General features: G+C 47.7%; 1 protein-coding gene across 1 annotated transcript in view; it reads right to left on the bottom strand.

Moving 5' to 3' along the window:
* ZNF536 (zinc finger protein 536) overlaps window positions 1-16280 on the bottom strand; it is a 251035-nt gene that overhangs the window by 166631 nt on the left and 68124 nt on the right. The gene's annotated exons all lie outside the window — the stretch shown is intronic.

Genomic DNA, 16280 nt, shown 5'->3' with positions numbered 1-16280 from the left:
AGTGGTTGGAGGATATGTTATTGCAACACCCGAGGCCTGACATCACATTGCCAAGGAGGCGACATCAGGGGAGCGGGGCAGGAGCTGGGAATCTTGCCTCGAGAAGGGGAGGCACGCAAGCCTTCTCCTCTGGCCTCCCCACAGGGCTGGAGGCCTCTGCCTGGCACAGAACCCAAGCCCCCAAGGCTGGCAGGGTCCTGGCCGCAGCTTCGGCCCATCCTCCAGGCCTCGCGGTAGATTCACTAGGAGAACAAGGGGACTTTCTGGGATAATAAGCAGACCTGTGAGTTCCGCAGAGAGCAAAATAAACAAGATTTGTACCTTCCAAGCAATGGAAAATGCAAATTGCTTTCATTCTTCAACATCCGTTCCTGGTGTTCTCTGCTCAGAGCCAAAAGGGACAGACTTATAGGCCATGAACAAGGTGAAGGCAATCACACTTAATTCTAATCTGGATGTTTGCTCAGAACAACCGTGGAACGCTTTGGCTTCAAGCATCCTCTGTGCATTCGGACTGTGTGCCACCCTGGAAAGTTTCCTGGAAGGCTCGCTTTGACTCCTATACTCCCCAGCTCTTCTAACTACCCTTGGATAAGAGTTGTTCAAAGGGTCTAATTGCCCAGCTCTTTTTTTCCTCAAAATGTTACATGGGTAGGAGGACTCGGTTCATCCACATCTAGAGCCCACCTGACCTACCACTAGCTTTGTGGTTTGTCCACAAGACTGTGGAAAGACTTTCAGAGATGGCTACTGATAACGGCAAGCAGGCACAAAGGAGGCTCTCAAGATCATGGCAGACAAATGCCCCACATGCATTCATAGCAGGGAGCCCCACGTCCACAGGTCACATCCACGAGGACTGCCGCCACCACTGTGTTAGAAGAACCAGTTTGCCAACAGTCCAGGAGAAAAACGGCCAGACACCAGATGCCCATTCCGAGTCAACCACATCCTAGGTATCAACAACTGGTGAGCCAACTCTTACCCATCTCGCTGTACCCCCACAGCCACCCCAACACCAAACCTGTTGCAGTTGCTCTCCCAGCGTAACTCGCGTATCTTTTGTGTGATCATGAGGTCAGCTTAAAATAACAATGAGCCTGATTAAAATTCTGCCCAACTGCTCCCTGCAATGGGGTTAAGATATCCTATTTAAGTTAGGATGTCATGAGCTGTCATTTGAAAGATGAACAAAACTAAGTGTTGACTTCAGGACAGGAGGAGGCAGGTGTGGGCTTTTGACTCTGCATCCCTGTCCATCCCCATGTCCCACTATCAGCAGTCAAGCACCTCCCCGAGACCCTCCTCCATCGGAGCCTCTGGGGAGCAGTCCAACAGAGGAGAATAGAGAGTGTGGGGAATGCATCTCCACTGCAGCCTTTGGTGGGCCCTGGCCCAGGGCATGCTGTAGATAAATAGACAGATAAAGCTGCCACCATGCGCTCCCACAGGCTTTACGGAAGGTGAGGATGAGCTGCATCCCACTATATGTCACTCTAAGTGATGTCCTGTATCTGTTTTCCTTTTATCTTTCTATCTTGGATATGTGTGGCCCAATAAAAAGAATAAATTTGTAAGATAAACAGCTTTCTCTGCAGATTTAAGAGTCTAATTTTCACTTTACACAGATCTCCCCCCCTCCCCTTCGAGGGCCAGAAGGCCTATGGCGTTTACTCTTAGACTAATCCAACTAGAAAAACAAACTTGAGTGAGGATGAAGGGGAATTGTGGGTGGTCCCAGGAAGTGTCCGGAGAGGCTGGAAGCCAAGTACCGTCAGTGATGGTGGAGGAAGGCCCACCCAGCCGCACACTCTCAGGGCTTGTGTGTGAGTCCCTGCCTATACATGGATGGGTACCGTTAAACAAGGTGTGCTAGACTAGGCTCCGCCCCTCTGAGAACACAAGAGGCTGGCTCAGAGGGGAAGATGAGGCTGTTCCCCATTCCTTCTCTCCCCAGGGTGCAGAAGCACTAGCAGCTGTCTTTTTGCAAGACTCTCCAGACCGAGTCCCAAGGCTCTGCCTGTGGCCCCACACAGCCAGCCAAGGACACATCCATGGTCCTGGTTATGGACAGACCAGTCCTTCCCCAGCCCGTCTAGGAAAGAGATGATAGAAGGGAAGAAGCATTATAAAAAAGACATGTGTGACCTTTTTTCAGGCCACATGTGGATTGCTTTTGTTTTTGCTTTTTTTTATATTCCATTTTCTAAAATCTGTAGTATCTCTTCTCTCTGATCAGACGCTTGCTCTAAGAGTGTTGAGTAGAATGAAGCTGGGCATGTGAAAAGAGGTGGGCCTCAGACTCGCTATCTGCTCCTCCTGCTCCTCTGTGAAAGCACCGCGGCCAGCTCCTCGAAGCTGGGGTGTCCCCAAGTGGGGACAAGAGTGGGGACATCCGACTGCAGGCAACACAGCTTCAGCCTGAGTGTGCTCTGGGCCTCACAATATGGGGAAATAGCTGAGAAGTAGCTCCTGGGACCTCTGTTTCTTTTCCTGACCCCACTAAATAATATGCGATCTATTCTTCAGGAGTGGATATCTTACAGAATGGCAGCAAATAATATTCCAGAGGAACATAGACTATACATGCAAGCCTTCCCAAGTTTCAGCCTGAAACAGGTGAATTGTAGTAGATATCAAAAACTCTGCTTCCTCCTGTTCCTACAAGCTGGGAGTGTTTAGATAAAAAAGAAGACACGGATCCAATCATTTCAAGTTTTGTTTCAAGAAGTTAGGCAGTTTCTCAAAAAACCAAAAATAGAACTACTATATGATCCATCAATTCCACCCCTGGGTGTATATCCAAAGGAAGCAAAAACACTAATTGGAAAAGATACATGCACCCCGATGTTCATTGTCTACAATTGCCAAGACATGAAAACACACTGAGTGCCTATCAACGAATGAACTGATAGAGAAGACACGGGGTGTGCATGCGTGCTAAGTTGCTTCAGCCATGTCCGACTCTTTGTGACCCAATGTAGTGTGTAGCCTGCCAGGCTCCTCTGTCCGTGGAATTCTCCAGGCAAGAATACTGGAGTGGGTTGCCATGCCCTCCTCCAGGGGACCTTCCCAACCCAGGGATCAAACCCGGATCTCCTGCATTGCAGGCAAATTCATTACCACTGAGCCACTGCGGAAGCCTGTGGGGTTTATATATATATATGTGTGTGTGTGTGGGCTTCCCAGGTGGCACTAGTGGGAAAGAACCCATACACACACATTGGAGAAAGAAATGGCAACCCGCTCCAGTATTCTTGCCTGGGAAATCCATAGACAGAGAAGCTACCGTCCACAGCGTCCCAAAATAATCCAACATGACTTAGCGACTAAACAACAAAATACACATCCAGTGTTATACTACTCAGCCATAACAGAAAGAAGTTTTGCCATTTGCAACAACGTGGACGGACATGGAGGGTATTCTGTTAAGTGAAACAAGTCAGACAGCGAAAGCCAAATACTGCATGGTATCTCTTACACGTGGGATCGAAAATATACAACAGACAACCGAATAATACAAAAAAAGAAACAGACTCACAGATACAGAGAACAAGGCAGTGGTTTCAAGTGGGGAGAGGGAATGGGGAGGGGCGGTATAGGAGGAGGGGATTAAGAGGTACAAACTATTATGTCTAAAACATGCTGCAAGGATATACTGTACAATGCTGGAAACATTTTATCATAGCTGTAAATGGAGCACAACCTTTAAAAACTGTGAATCACTACACTGTATGCTTTATATATAATATTTATAATATTACACATCAATTATACTTCAATTTAAAAAGATGTGTTTGGGGGGACATCGAACAACTGACCCTCGTAAGTTTGTCATCTCAAGGTCAGAAACCTTGCCTTCTATGTTTCCATTTGCTTCTCCCAATCTTCTGAGTATATAGCTAGGTTGCCCTAGGTCAAGCTGACTGAGGTGCATTACCTTCCCTAGAATTCACAGAGGGAGAGTCCACAGCTGTGGGCTGAAGAAGGGGCTGGGAGATTCGAAATGGTTGTGGATTATGTTAGAATCCTCATCATCAACTAAACCACAAACTGGCAGTCCTGGAGAGACAAAGAATCAGATGCTTAGAAAGAAAAACAACTTTTCAAAAGTTAAAACCTAGACGCACATAAAACACCATCAGCAGCTACCCGCATCCATCTCTGAGACTGGCTATCTTGTACACAAATGTGATTTGAATTTCTGGGTGCCTCATTATACACTCAACCTTACTGTTATATTTGTTTGGAATTTACAAACTTGGTTTATGAAATAATTTTGTATTTTAAGGGTAGATTCCTTCCCCCAAGGGTTATCTTTAAATACTTGACTTCCTTGGTACATATTTAAAATATCCTTGTTTGCACAGAAGGAGTCAGGAGGCAGAATGTCTTCCTTCTTGGTCCCCAGTGCCTGGCTATCCTTAGGCAAAACCTTTCACCCCACCCCAGCTGGACTTACTGGCTCTTCCCCTCCGGCTCCTTATAGTCCTGCGATATTGTGAGCCCCAAGTCCACTGCAGGCTGTCTTCACCCACGTAGTGGCCTTTCCTTCACCCACCCTAGCCTACGTGTCCAGTCATTTCAGTCGTGTCTGACTCTTTGTGACCCCATGGACTGTAGCCCTCTGTCTATACCCTCCTCCAGGGGATCTTCTGACCCAGGGATCGAACCTGAGTCTCCTGTATTGCAGGCAGGTTTTTTACTGTTGAGTCCCTGGGGAAGTCCTAGCCCATCTTAAGCCAAATCAGAAATAGGGATGGATTTCAGAGAGATGGGAGGAAATGACCATGAAAGGGATAGTACATCCTTCAGTATATTCCACGAGCCCCAACTTTTCCCAACTGCCTTTGCCTAAAAGTTGGCACCACTGACTAGTCCAGGCAATGGCTGGAGGCACTGAAAGGAGAGACTCTGTACCATGGCCGCCTTCCTCTCCTCCCCAGTCACTCTGTTCTTGCAACACACGTGTTGAGGGGGCAAAACCGCAAAATAGAGGATGCCTGGATCGCTGAGTCCCCAGATGGACCCAAGACAGACTGCTCATGAATGAGAACAAATCTTGGCTCTGTCAAGTCCTGGAGACTTGGAGACTAGTCGCAATGGGAGGAATCAGGAACCAAGTCATGCGAACCTTCTACTAGTGAAGTCTTTTAGGTTTATACCCAATTCTCCAGGTAGTCCTACTAATCCACAGAATGTGACAGAGAACAAGGTCCAGAGGGACCAAAAGAGGCAGGGTGGGACCAAATAGAAAAAGCAAAGAGAGGTTCCTTTTTAAACCGTGCATGCACCCTTACTGCTCACCTCATCCTGCCAGGCAGCCTTACCCTTCACACGCCCAAAAGTACATTCCAGAAAGATTTTCAATGAAAAAAAAATTGTAATGATGATGATGAAGATAAGCCCATGAAAGGAATAGAGAGTTGTCCCAGGAACCTCAGTGGGATGAGGGAGCTGTCCATACACCTGAGTGCTTAGTATTTTACGACATAAAAGGCCATGGTATTTTAATTTCTATGAAACTCTTAGTATAACAGTAAATACATTTTCCCAGATGAGTCGTGCAGTTCATTCTGAAAGTCTGCCTTGTGCAAAGAGCATCTCAAAAGCACAGCTCTCACTTCATTAATGAAGGAAAAAGCAATTTGTGGAGTCTAAAGGGTGAACAGGACACCAAAAAATCACATTTTTCTTAATTTCTTTGCCCACATATATCAGTGTTCTAAAATGGTTTCAGGGTAGAAGAAAGAACACTTTGGAGAAAATGTCCAGGAGAATGTATAGTTCCTCTTAAAAGCTTAACACTTTCCCTTATTTTGAAAACTTCAGAATAGACTCAAAACAATTACTGTGGTAGAGGTAATGGCTGTGACTGATGAAGGGTTCCTTTTATTTTAAAAAACGATTTTAAATTAATGGTATGCATAAAAATTATAACATTGCCATAAACAACTGTACTTAACTCTTGGAAGACGTAAGTCATGCCTTAGGTCAGTATTAATTTGGTGTCTCTGTTATTCCATCAAAGTTCTCTGGTTTATGATGGCCATATATAGTCATGTTAAATACTTAAGCATTAATATGGATTGGCAAAAGTATTTGTTTAAATAGAGAGCTATTTTAGAAAAGGATGGCCACTTGTGAGAAGGCCAGCCAGCTTCCCTGTGGGTCCTTAGGACCAGGGACCAGGCTGGGCTCCCTGGCAAGGCCCAGCTCGTGACAGACCTCTGGTCACAGAGGTGAATGTCCTCCATCATCGCCTTCCTCACCTCTGACCCAGACTCAAAACTGTGCAGAGCTCCATTTGCTTTTAGCAAGATAGAATTTCTGGAATTGGGGAAATAGGTCACTAAAAGGCTAAAATTTGGAGGAAAAGAAGTATAAGATACTAGGATCTCAAATGGCTTCTCTAAAGCAACATTTTGATGAGTTAAGTGAAAATGAATCAGAAACATATGGATTAAATTTCCCTTAAAATACACAAGGGCTTCAAAATCAAGCACTGTGGGCCAAATGTGTTTCTGGTTTTACCAGGCCCAGAGCCCTTTCCTAACTGTCACGGGAGTGTGCAGAACGCCCCTGCTGGTGACTGGGCCACCCATGGGGTCTCTTCCCTTTGGCATTGTGTGACGCTGCCACCGACAACATGCTCTGTAATCCTTGGGTTGCCAGTTCTCCCAAGGCACTCAGGGCTGGCTGTGGGCATGCGCTTTTAGTCCCCAGCCTGGGAGCTGTGACCAGGGACGCAGCCGGCAGGATGTGGGACTCAGAGAAGCAACCCTTCACAAGACAGACTGCGTGACGGATTTCTCTGGGCTCCGCACACCTCTCTCTTGCCTCTGGCCTGCAGGGCAGGGACACATCCCAGAGACTGATTAGGTGAACCAGAGCAGAGCAGGGTCACCTATGGACTGGCCCAGGGGAGGAGAAGCAGGCAGGATGCGACTGGAGAGGCACGGCCCAGGGAGATGCCATCCCCTGGGGAAAGCCTGGCTATGGGCAGGGGAGGGACAAGCCATTGGCTCTGTCACTCTTTAGAATAACCCCCAACTCCTCACGGTCTCCCACCCCCAACTAAGTGGCCCCCGCTGCTGCTCTGACCTCATCCCAACTCTGCTCCAGCCCTCCACCTGTTTTCCTCAAGGCCTCCTGGCTGGCACCCCACTTTTGCTCCTGTTGCCCCAGTTCAGTTCAGTTCAGTTGCTCAGTCATGTCTGACTCTGCAGCCCCATGGACTGCAGCACGCCAGGCCTCCCTGTCCATCACCAACTCCAGGAGCTTGCTCACACTGATATCTATCAAGTCAGTGATGCCATCCAACCATCTCCTCTTCTGTCGTCCCCTTCTCCTCCTGCCTTCAATCTTTCCCAGCATCAGGGTCATTTCCAATGAGTCAGTTCTTTGCATCAGGGGGCCAAAGTATTGGAGCTTCAGCTTCAGCATCAGTCCTTCTGATGAATATTCATGACTGATTTCCTTTAGGACTGACTAGTTGTTGCGGCCCCATCCACCTGGAATTCTCTCCCCCCAGAATTCACAGAGACTCACACTCAGACTTAAGTCCACCGCCTCTCCTGGGCGTGCTGTTTCTGACCACGCTGTCTGGAGGAATTCTCCCTGACTCCACATTCTCGGGGTGCTCTTTCTCTGGTTTGTCCTTCGAGGAACTGTCACCTATTGCAGATGCTAACTGACCAGCATATTTGTCTGCTTACCACCTGTCTGCCCTTGGACACAAGCTCCATACAAACAGGGACCACACACTACTGTTTGGTGTTACAACCCCAGCACTCGGCAGGCGCTCCGCTCATTAGCAGGTGCTCAATACATACTTTAAAACTTGCACCTACTCTTTTAAACATACCCTTTTAAAATAAAGAAAAGAATCAGAGGAGGCAAGCAAACTGGAATTCAGAGGGCAAGATGAGCTCCTGACTATAAGAGGAAAGTAGCTTTGAGTAGTCCGGGGGGAAGTGGCCCCCTGTATGAGCAAAACATCAGAAATGCCCCCTGTATGAGCAAAACATCAGAAATGCCCCCTGTATGAGCAAAACATCAGAAATGCCCCCTGTATGAGCAAAATATCAGAAATGCCCCCTGTATGAGCAAAATATCGGAAATGCCCCCAAAGTGCTCAGCACAGACCATCTGGGGCTGGAGTGTGAACACAGCAGCGGGGCAGGAGGTCAGGGGCACCTGGGGAAGCTTCCTGAAAGAGGAGGCCTCAGGGTGTCTCCTGGGTCTCTAGCCAGGTGGAAGGAACCACACACATACACTTTAATCAGCAAGAGCACAACAGCTTGAGGGAAGATGGCGGTGTGTCATTGAGGCACCTTCCAGGATTTCATCTGCCTGCTGCTGCTGCTGCTGCTAAGTCGCTTCAGTCACGTCCGACTCCGTGCGACCCCATAGACGGCAGCCCACCAGGCTCCTCCGTCCTTGGGATTCTCCAGGCAAGAACACTGGAGTGGGTTGCCATGTCCTTCTCCAATGCATGAAAGTGAAGAGTGAAGTTGCTCAGTCGTGTCCGACTCTTAGCGACCCCATGGACTGCAGCCTATCAGGCTCCTCCGTCCATGGGTTTTTCCAGGCAAGAATACTGGAGTGGCTACTTCCTGGCTAAAAAGGAAGATGTCATTGCATTGGAAGAAACAGCATAAAGAAACAGTAATCAATAGAAAAGCATAATAAAACAGATACTTTAGAAGTAATCCATGCCCCAATCACTACTGTAATTATTGCAAAATATTTGTTATGCTTTCCCTTCTTCATAATTTAAATTACATGTTCCTTTCTTTAAAAAAAGAACACAAAAAAGACAGACTATAGAAGCCTCTACTTTCAGTAAAGCATAAATTCCCAAAAGACTTCTACGTAATTTATTTTCTTAAAAAAAAAAAACAAAACTATAGCTTTTAAGATCCTCTTAAGGTAATTTACAGCCCCCTCCTTTATGGTTGGGGTGGGGGCTGGGGGAAGATTGGAGAAGATCTCTTTGACTACCGGGTAGGCTTCAGGAATTCTTACTTAAATGACACTGAGAACAAGCTGGACCGATCTTTTTCAAAATGTGCTTGGTCAGTCGCCATAACTTGTGGGCTGAGTTTTCTCTAGGGATGGACACACACTGAAAGGAGAAGGAATGATCTGGAGATAACGCCTCCCCTGGAGACAGGTTTTGCCATATTCTTTTTTAAACAAAGAAGACATCTTAAGCACCTTGCAGTATCTTTCATTTAATCATTGGCAGAAGGCAAGTCCCTGATGAACACTGGCCTGTGTCTTTCTCTTTAACCAGCTGAGTGATCCAAGCTTTTAATATAGCCATTCCAATTACTGTAAAAGTCATCTAGTACCTTATAACCACAAATATTGACAGTTTATTGCACAACACATTCCTGACATTTGAAGGTCACACCATACATAATACATACTCTTTTATAAAAGTGTCTGGAACAAAAAGATACATGATAAGCAATTACCTCTCCTGGCTTGTATGTATGTACAGTTCGGGGCCAACGAGGTTGCATGGGAGACACAGGCACCATTTTAAATAATCTATTAAGGCAGCATGGAGGCATTCATGATGGATAATTACAAAATGGCTCGTGGACATGCTGCAGTCTGGGCAGCTCTCCTCTTCTGAGTTAGGGTCACAACGCCACATCGCCACAGAGAGCCCTGCCTCACATCACAATCGGATTTTCCCCCAAAGCCACTAAGCATAACAGAGTCACAATATGTTCTTGTTTTTCAAACTGGTCTGTATGTGGCTGAAAGGAATTTAAAAAATCCACCAGGCCTGGTTCGGATGCATCCCACCCCCAGGCTGTTGGGGTACTGACCGCAGCTCTCTCATCACATACACAGCCAGACACCACCCTCCCAGGGCTGCGGTGTCCAGACACCTGCACAGGGGTACCTGGCTGGCAGGCCCAGATGCAAACCAGGGTGAGCCAAGAATCTCTACTGAAGCTGAGGCCATGCAACATCTCCTGAGAACATTCTGCAAAAGAAGGCACTGCCTACCGCTGCCCCCGCCACCCCCCATGCTGTTTCCACTTGTCCTTCCGGCTGACGTCTGACAGAAAGGTTCCAAGCACAGATTAAGTGGAAAAAGTTTTCAATCAGGTGCTTCAGGTCAAAACCAAGTTCCACCAACTCTTAGAGAATATAATCCTGGGCAAATGACATAACCTCTCTGAGGTTCATTCAGTTTCCTTATCTGCAAAGCGGGGATAGTCGTTAACAATTCATTTAGCAAGGGCCTGGTGCAGGCAGGATATGCTCCAGTTAATAACAGCTTTTAACATGAATATTGCCAAAGGGACGCCTTGCATGCAAGGGTGGCTCGTGGGGAGGGCAGAGACCTGTGGCTTTAGCGCTCTCCCCAAGCCACAGAACCTACAACCTGCACAAGGTCCAGAATGAGAGGGCATGCTCCCTTTCTGAAAAGTCCAGGTTACAGCAGTTTCTCCAAAGCTCTGAACATCCAGGCAATTCTCCCAAGTTAACAGTGAAAAACAATTCAGCCTGCAATTGAGCTTTGCATAGATGACAATCTTTAATCACAGATGAAGCAGCAGGTCATTAGAATCTACATCAAACTCCCTCCCAAATGATAATAATGGCTACTGTTTGGGGAAAAAAAAAAAAACTATATATACATATACATATATATACCTATGCATGTATACATCCAAATATACATTATTTTAAAACTGTATTAAAACAAATGATCAACAAACTCTCAAGATAATCAAAAGTCCTTCCAAGAGTAATTTTATTTTGATTTTCAGGGTGAATGCCTTAAAATTTAAGACACGGGACCAAAATGATTTCTATAAAGATGACATGTTTATTAGCATTAAATCCCAGGCAAGAGGGCTTCCTTATAAAGAACACATTTTTGCATCTGAAAAGCATACATATTAGAATGTGTGTGTTTCTTTAAGAAGCTATTCTGTTTTAGAGGGTAGTGGGTAAGATAGGGCACCACGTGATCAGGAGGTTGCTATGGTAAATATGCATTTTTTATTGAAGAGTAAACAGTGGCAGAAAACAAGTGTCAATTGCCAGCTCTGAAGTTACTGCCATTTCTGAGCTGCACTGACTTATCTAGCCCTTTTAATTTGAGAACCTTTATCAGAAGAATAATATCAATGGATCAAGATTTAAATTTTTTTTAATAAATGCTGAAACTTTAAACACTTTGTAGTAATAAATACTTTAGCTGACATATAAAAATTAGCAAAAAAAATTCTATCCAGCTCTGCCCATCACGGTACAAACATTTTTCTGGAGCCGTTCTGCCTGGCTGATAGATCTCCAAAGGATGAACCCTTTGGACTTGGCTCAGGCCACAAAGCAGAGGAGCCAAGGAGACAGCCAAGGTCACCACGCTGACCACTGTCTTGGTGCATGCCAGCAAAACAAAGCTGGAGCCGATGCCCTGGAGAATGGCCTTCCCCACGAGTGGTCCAGTGTCTGTGTCCTGGCAAGGTTGATGCCCCCCCGAGCCCCCAGGCTCCTGGCTGGGGAGTGGACTTTGGACAATACGACTGTGACATGCTCAGTGAAGTTTTTGCTGTTTTCCTCCTCATGACCCCCAGACACTGCTTGAAGGTAACTTTGCTTTCTGATAACCACAGGAGTAGCCTTTCTCAACTACAAATGAAGCTGTGCTATAAACCTCAGATAGCTCCTGGCTACCTTTATATCCTGAGTGGGCCCGCAACTAGCTTCTCTGGGCAGGTGAAGAGTGTGGATTTTGTTCTCCTTCTAGCTTATAACTGGCAGAGGACAAGAGGACCAGAGAAGTCTTCCTCCATATCTGGCATGTAGTAGGCATCCAACCATCACTCATCCAGCTCATGCATGAATGAATGATGCACGAATGAATGAACTGACCCCTGGGGACTAGCTTCCTGGGGAGCAGCTTCAAACAGGAAGGTCAAGTCTGCTCATTCTTCCTTTGAGCCCGGACGAAAGTATCAAGTGTTGGCAAAATTCTCAAAGGGAAACCTCCAGGTTCTAGCAATCCCATAGACCAGTCCAAACAAATCTTCGCAAGGGACCAGCAAATGAGTTTGTCCGCCAAGGAGGCCCCGGGAAGGAGGGGACAAGGACAAGCAGTCTTCCTTGTAGAGGGAGGGGTGGTGGGACCGAGGAAATTGTCCCCATGGTCCCCAGGCATGCACAGAGGCTGTCAGCCAGAAGGGGTCACCTCAAAACACCTAGAAGTGTTTGACTCCAAGATCTGAGTTTGAGTTTAAACTCTGAATTCCAAGCAAACCACTAAAGCGTCATGAACTTTAGCATCCTAATCTGTATAACTGGATACTAATTGGATAATGGTACTTACAAAGGAATCTGAGTGTTTCAGGAGAGAGGGGATTTGCAAGGCCTTAATATACCTTAAACCTTGCAGAGCTATCACAGGCAAGTGGGAAAGTCACTGGCTTTGAGACAGCAGGCTCTGGGTTTTCCAACCTGGACCTGCCACTTCCGGGCTACACCTCTGTAGATGCTTCCCCTAGCCTTGCCCAGACTGTAAATACTGTCTGTAAAGTGGGCATAACAGCACTACTTTCCAATCCCTTGTGAAAACTAAATGACATAATGTGAGGAAAAGGCATGTGATACACTCCCAACTGACAGTTCCCCTGAACTACCCAGGTCCAGACCTACTCTTGACCTACCTACACAGATAACTAGGATAAACCAGAGGTGATGATTCATACAACAGCATCACCATAGGAGCCCAGCTCATGGTCAGCGCCCTCCCCCAGCACACTGCCAAGCTGGAAAGGTCATCTCCGGGGTGCAAAGTGGCACCAGCCTCCGTGGCGGGAAACCCATGAACAAGCTTCCATGCGTGCTCTGTTCTAATCCTGAAGTTACAGTTTAACACCTTCTCCCAAGACACTTCCTAGACAAGACAGACTTGCTCAGATCATCCCTTTGAGATGAGTGGGTGAGGAGGAAGGGTAAGGAGGAAGACCAGGGGGAAGGTATCAGACTGGGATGACAAGCAGAGAGAGGAGCAGTTACCATTTGGGGCAGTTCAAGCCTCACCATCCTACATACCTTTCATGAGATGGCTGGTGTTAAAGGGCGACAGGCTGGCTGCTTCTGAACATCTTCACAGAGCACTCCATCTGCCCAGACATGCCAGGCCCCTCAGTCCTGTACCCCAGAGGCCTTCTGACCAGCTCATGCCCACACCCCAATATTGGGAAAGAATTTTACAGCCACCTTTCAGGCACTGGGATGTGAGTTGGGACTGTGATGTGATGTGAGCTGGGAGCTTTCCTTGACAAGGCTTCAGGGGGCCAAGGAGATGCCACTTACAGTCCTGCCTGGGTCTGTCCAGGGCATTCCCAGAACATCTAAGAGCCCAAGGCAGCTCTACTGACCCTCCAGAAAGAGAAAGGTGAGAACTTTCTCTTTGATGGACCTCAGAATCTCAATACACACTCATCCCTCTTCCTGAAACATACACCCCAAACCCTAGCACATCACCTCCCTCGTGCCTGGTTGATGTGTTCATTCTTGAGAGTTCACTCTCTTTCTTGAGAGTTCAGCTCCAATGCCACTTTCTTGGAAGACATTCTTGTACTTACACACTGAGTCAGGTCAACCCCAATTACCCTAGAATGAAACCTTCATGACACACCTCTCAGAGTTTGTATTTACCATATATATATATGATACCTGCTTAATTTCTCTCTCCTACTAGCTTGTCTACACTTTACAAGCTGGGGTGCAGTCTGTTTTTTTCAATATTATCTCCCTAAAACCTCCTGGGGCTTCCCAGGTGGTTCAGTGGTAAAGAGTCCGCCTACCAATGCAGGAGACGCAGGACCTGCATTGGGAAGGATGGAACATGGGCTCCATCCCTGCACTGGGAAGACCCACTAGAGGAGGAAATGGCAACCCACTCTAGTATTCTTGCCTGGAATAGTCCACGGACAGAGGAGCCTGGCGGGCTACAGTCCATGGGGTTGCAAAGAGTCGGACACGACTGAGTGACTGACATGCATGCAAAACCTCCTGAAACAGAGTAGGTGCTCAGTAAATACTGATGAGAATGAATGAATGAATGGTGTTGGGAAGGCTGGGTGGTCATTCCACACGGTGTGGCCAAAGGAGGCCCCCATTTTGAGACTCCCTACACCCTCCTGCACTGACCTGCCCTAGGGACACAGAGTCCAGGGCTTGCGCTGTGTAGGGAGAGCCACAGCCAGCTCTCACAGCAGGGAAGGGGAGTGGGGGTGTGGTTCTCACAACTCTCAAGAGCCCCGGCCCAGATGCGGGGGTGAGAGCGGCAGGTGGCAGAATTCAAACAGAACCCTCAGTGTGCATTGGAGAGGTTGAGTGGGTGCCAGTCCAGGACCTGGGCTGGTGGGGAGAGCAGAGTCCAGGCCCTGGGGCAGCTCATCAGGACATTTGTTCTGCTCGGTTCATCTGCTGAGTATCTGGACCCGAGGAAAAGTCTGCCCAGACATATGTTCTTGGAGGCAACCCCACCACATGCACACACCCCCCACATGAGGAATACTCCACTTTCCCCTCTGTGTGAGGCTTCCTGCACCCTCCTTTCCCTTGGCCTGCCACCCCCGGCCCTCCAGCTGCTCTCACAGCTCCCACCCCCCCCTCAGCCTCCTCCCCAGCTCACCCCTGCTCAGCACCACCCAGTGTTGCCTGCTAGAGCTCAGTTCTCCAGCGATTCTTCGGTCTGTCTGCTTTGCCATGGCATTCCCAGCCTGCTGGCAAGGTGCCTGGCACATAGTAGGTACTTCGTGTTTACTGAACACTTTGTGACACCACTTTGGATGTAGATTAGATTCTGGTGACAATTTCTAATAAGGAAAATCGCTTTCTCCCTTCCCTTTGGAAGCTCCTTCACACTAAAATTCAAAGCAGCGCTGGAGTCACAACACATATAGTCCTGTAATGCTAATTTCTATCCCATAACTGAGAGAGACAACTAAATGTTGCAAGGTTATTCAAAACTCCTGCCCCTTATCCTCTGACTTCTCCTTAGGGGGAAATTGCACAGGAATACATTTCCTCATCTGTATGTTAAAGCACGGTTATAATCCACCTATCATGATTGCAATTTTGGGAATCAAAACGGAGATCCAAAACAGCAGTGTGATCTACATTTTAGCCACATATATTATAATAAATTAAGTCAAAGAAAGAGTTCAGCATTAACTCTGGCTCTATTCCTTAAATACCCTAGGAGAACCTTGAAGCTGCCCTCTGTAACAGCCCTGGGCTTCCCTGCCTGCTGTCCAAGGGCTGCAACGTGGCCACTGACCCACCGCCTGGAACGGGTCGGTCACAGAGCCAGCTCAGAGTGTTGACGCAGTCCAGCTTTCCAACACCTCGGGGCTTGGACCAAAGAGGCAGAGGGGACACAAGTGTCCACCACCTTAATGAGCTAGCCCATGTTCTTTCCCCTGCCTGGGCCTCTGTTTCCACTTCTGTAACTAGCGGGGGTAGCAACCTGATGGAGAGCTCATTCGTTACTCAGGGTCCTCTTGTGCCAAATTTATTTTTAACATTTACAAACTTGGGGCATTTCACACATGGTCTTGGTTTCAGCCTCTGCTAAAAAAACCGTTCTCTCACAACGCTGGGTCCAAGGTCCCCAAGGGGCAGCAGCTCTTGGGGTGGGTACTGGGGGCTTTTTCCCTGCTCCCAGCCCCCTCCCTCACTCTTGCTTCCTGGCAGCCCCCACCCAGCAGGCACAGCTCTGTATTTGCCATCTCAGCTGAGATGGTCCAGGACACCCTTTCCACCTCTAAAGACGGCCTCAGTAACCTCAGTTGAGCAAATAAGGCAGAAGCCTCCAGACTAATTCTCATAATTATGATGGGTCTATTATTTCAAAGCCAGTGATTATTGTGGGGTCAGGTGCTCAGAGAAAGAGGGAGAGAAACATACTTTAAAGTGATAGCAAATATCCTTTGATTCTTTGCTCTGATACCAAATTGCATCCAGAAATGCTGAAATACGTGCTCACAACCTTAGTCAAATTTCAAAGAGGCCTCGGCAGGAAGGGCAGTGATCCAGGAGAGAGAGGAGGGGCCAGAGAGCCAGGCAGTGGAAAGAGCCTATGCAGGACGCTGGGCGAGGGGACGCGGACACGCCCCCGCTGCTACACTGACCTGGAGACTTCCGCCACACCCTGACACCCACGTCTGTGGCACCCAGCCTTCTCCCTCCTGCCTCCTCGCGTGTTCCCACTCAGCCGCACCACCTGG

Source organism: Budorcas taxicolor, chromosome 18 (assembly GCF_023091745.1).
Source record: "Budorcas taxicolor isolate Tak-1 chromosome 18, Takin1.1, whole genome shotgun sequence".
NCBI lineage: Eukaryota > Metazoa > Chordata > Mammalia > Artiodactyla > Bovidae > Budorcas > Budorcas taxicolor.
Note: the sequence above shows the minus strand (reverse complement) of the source record. Positions and strands in the feature narration are given on the sequence as shown.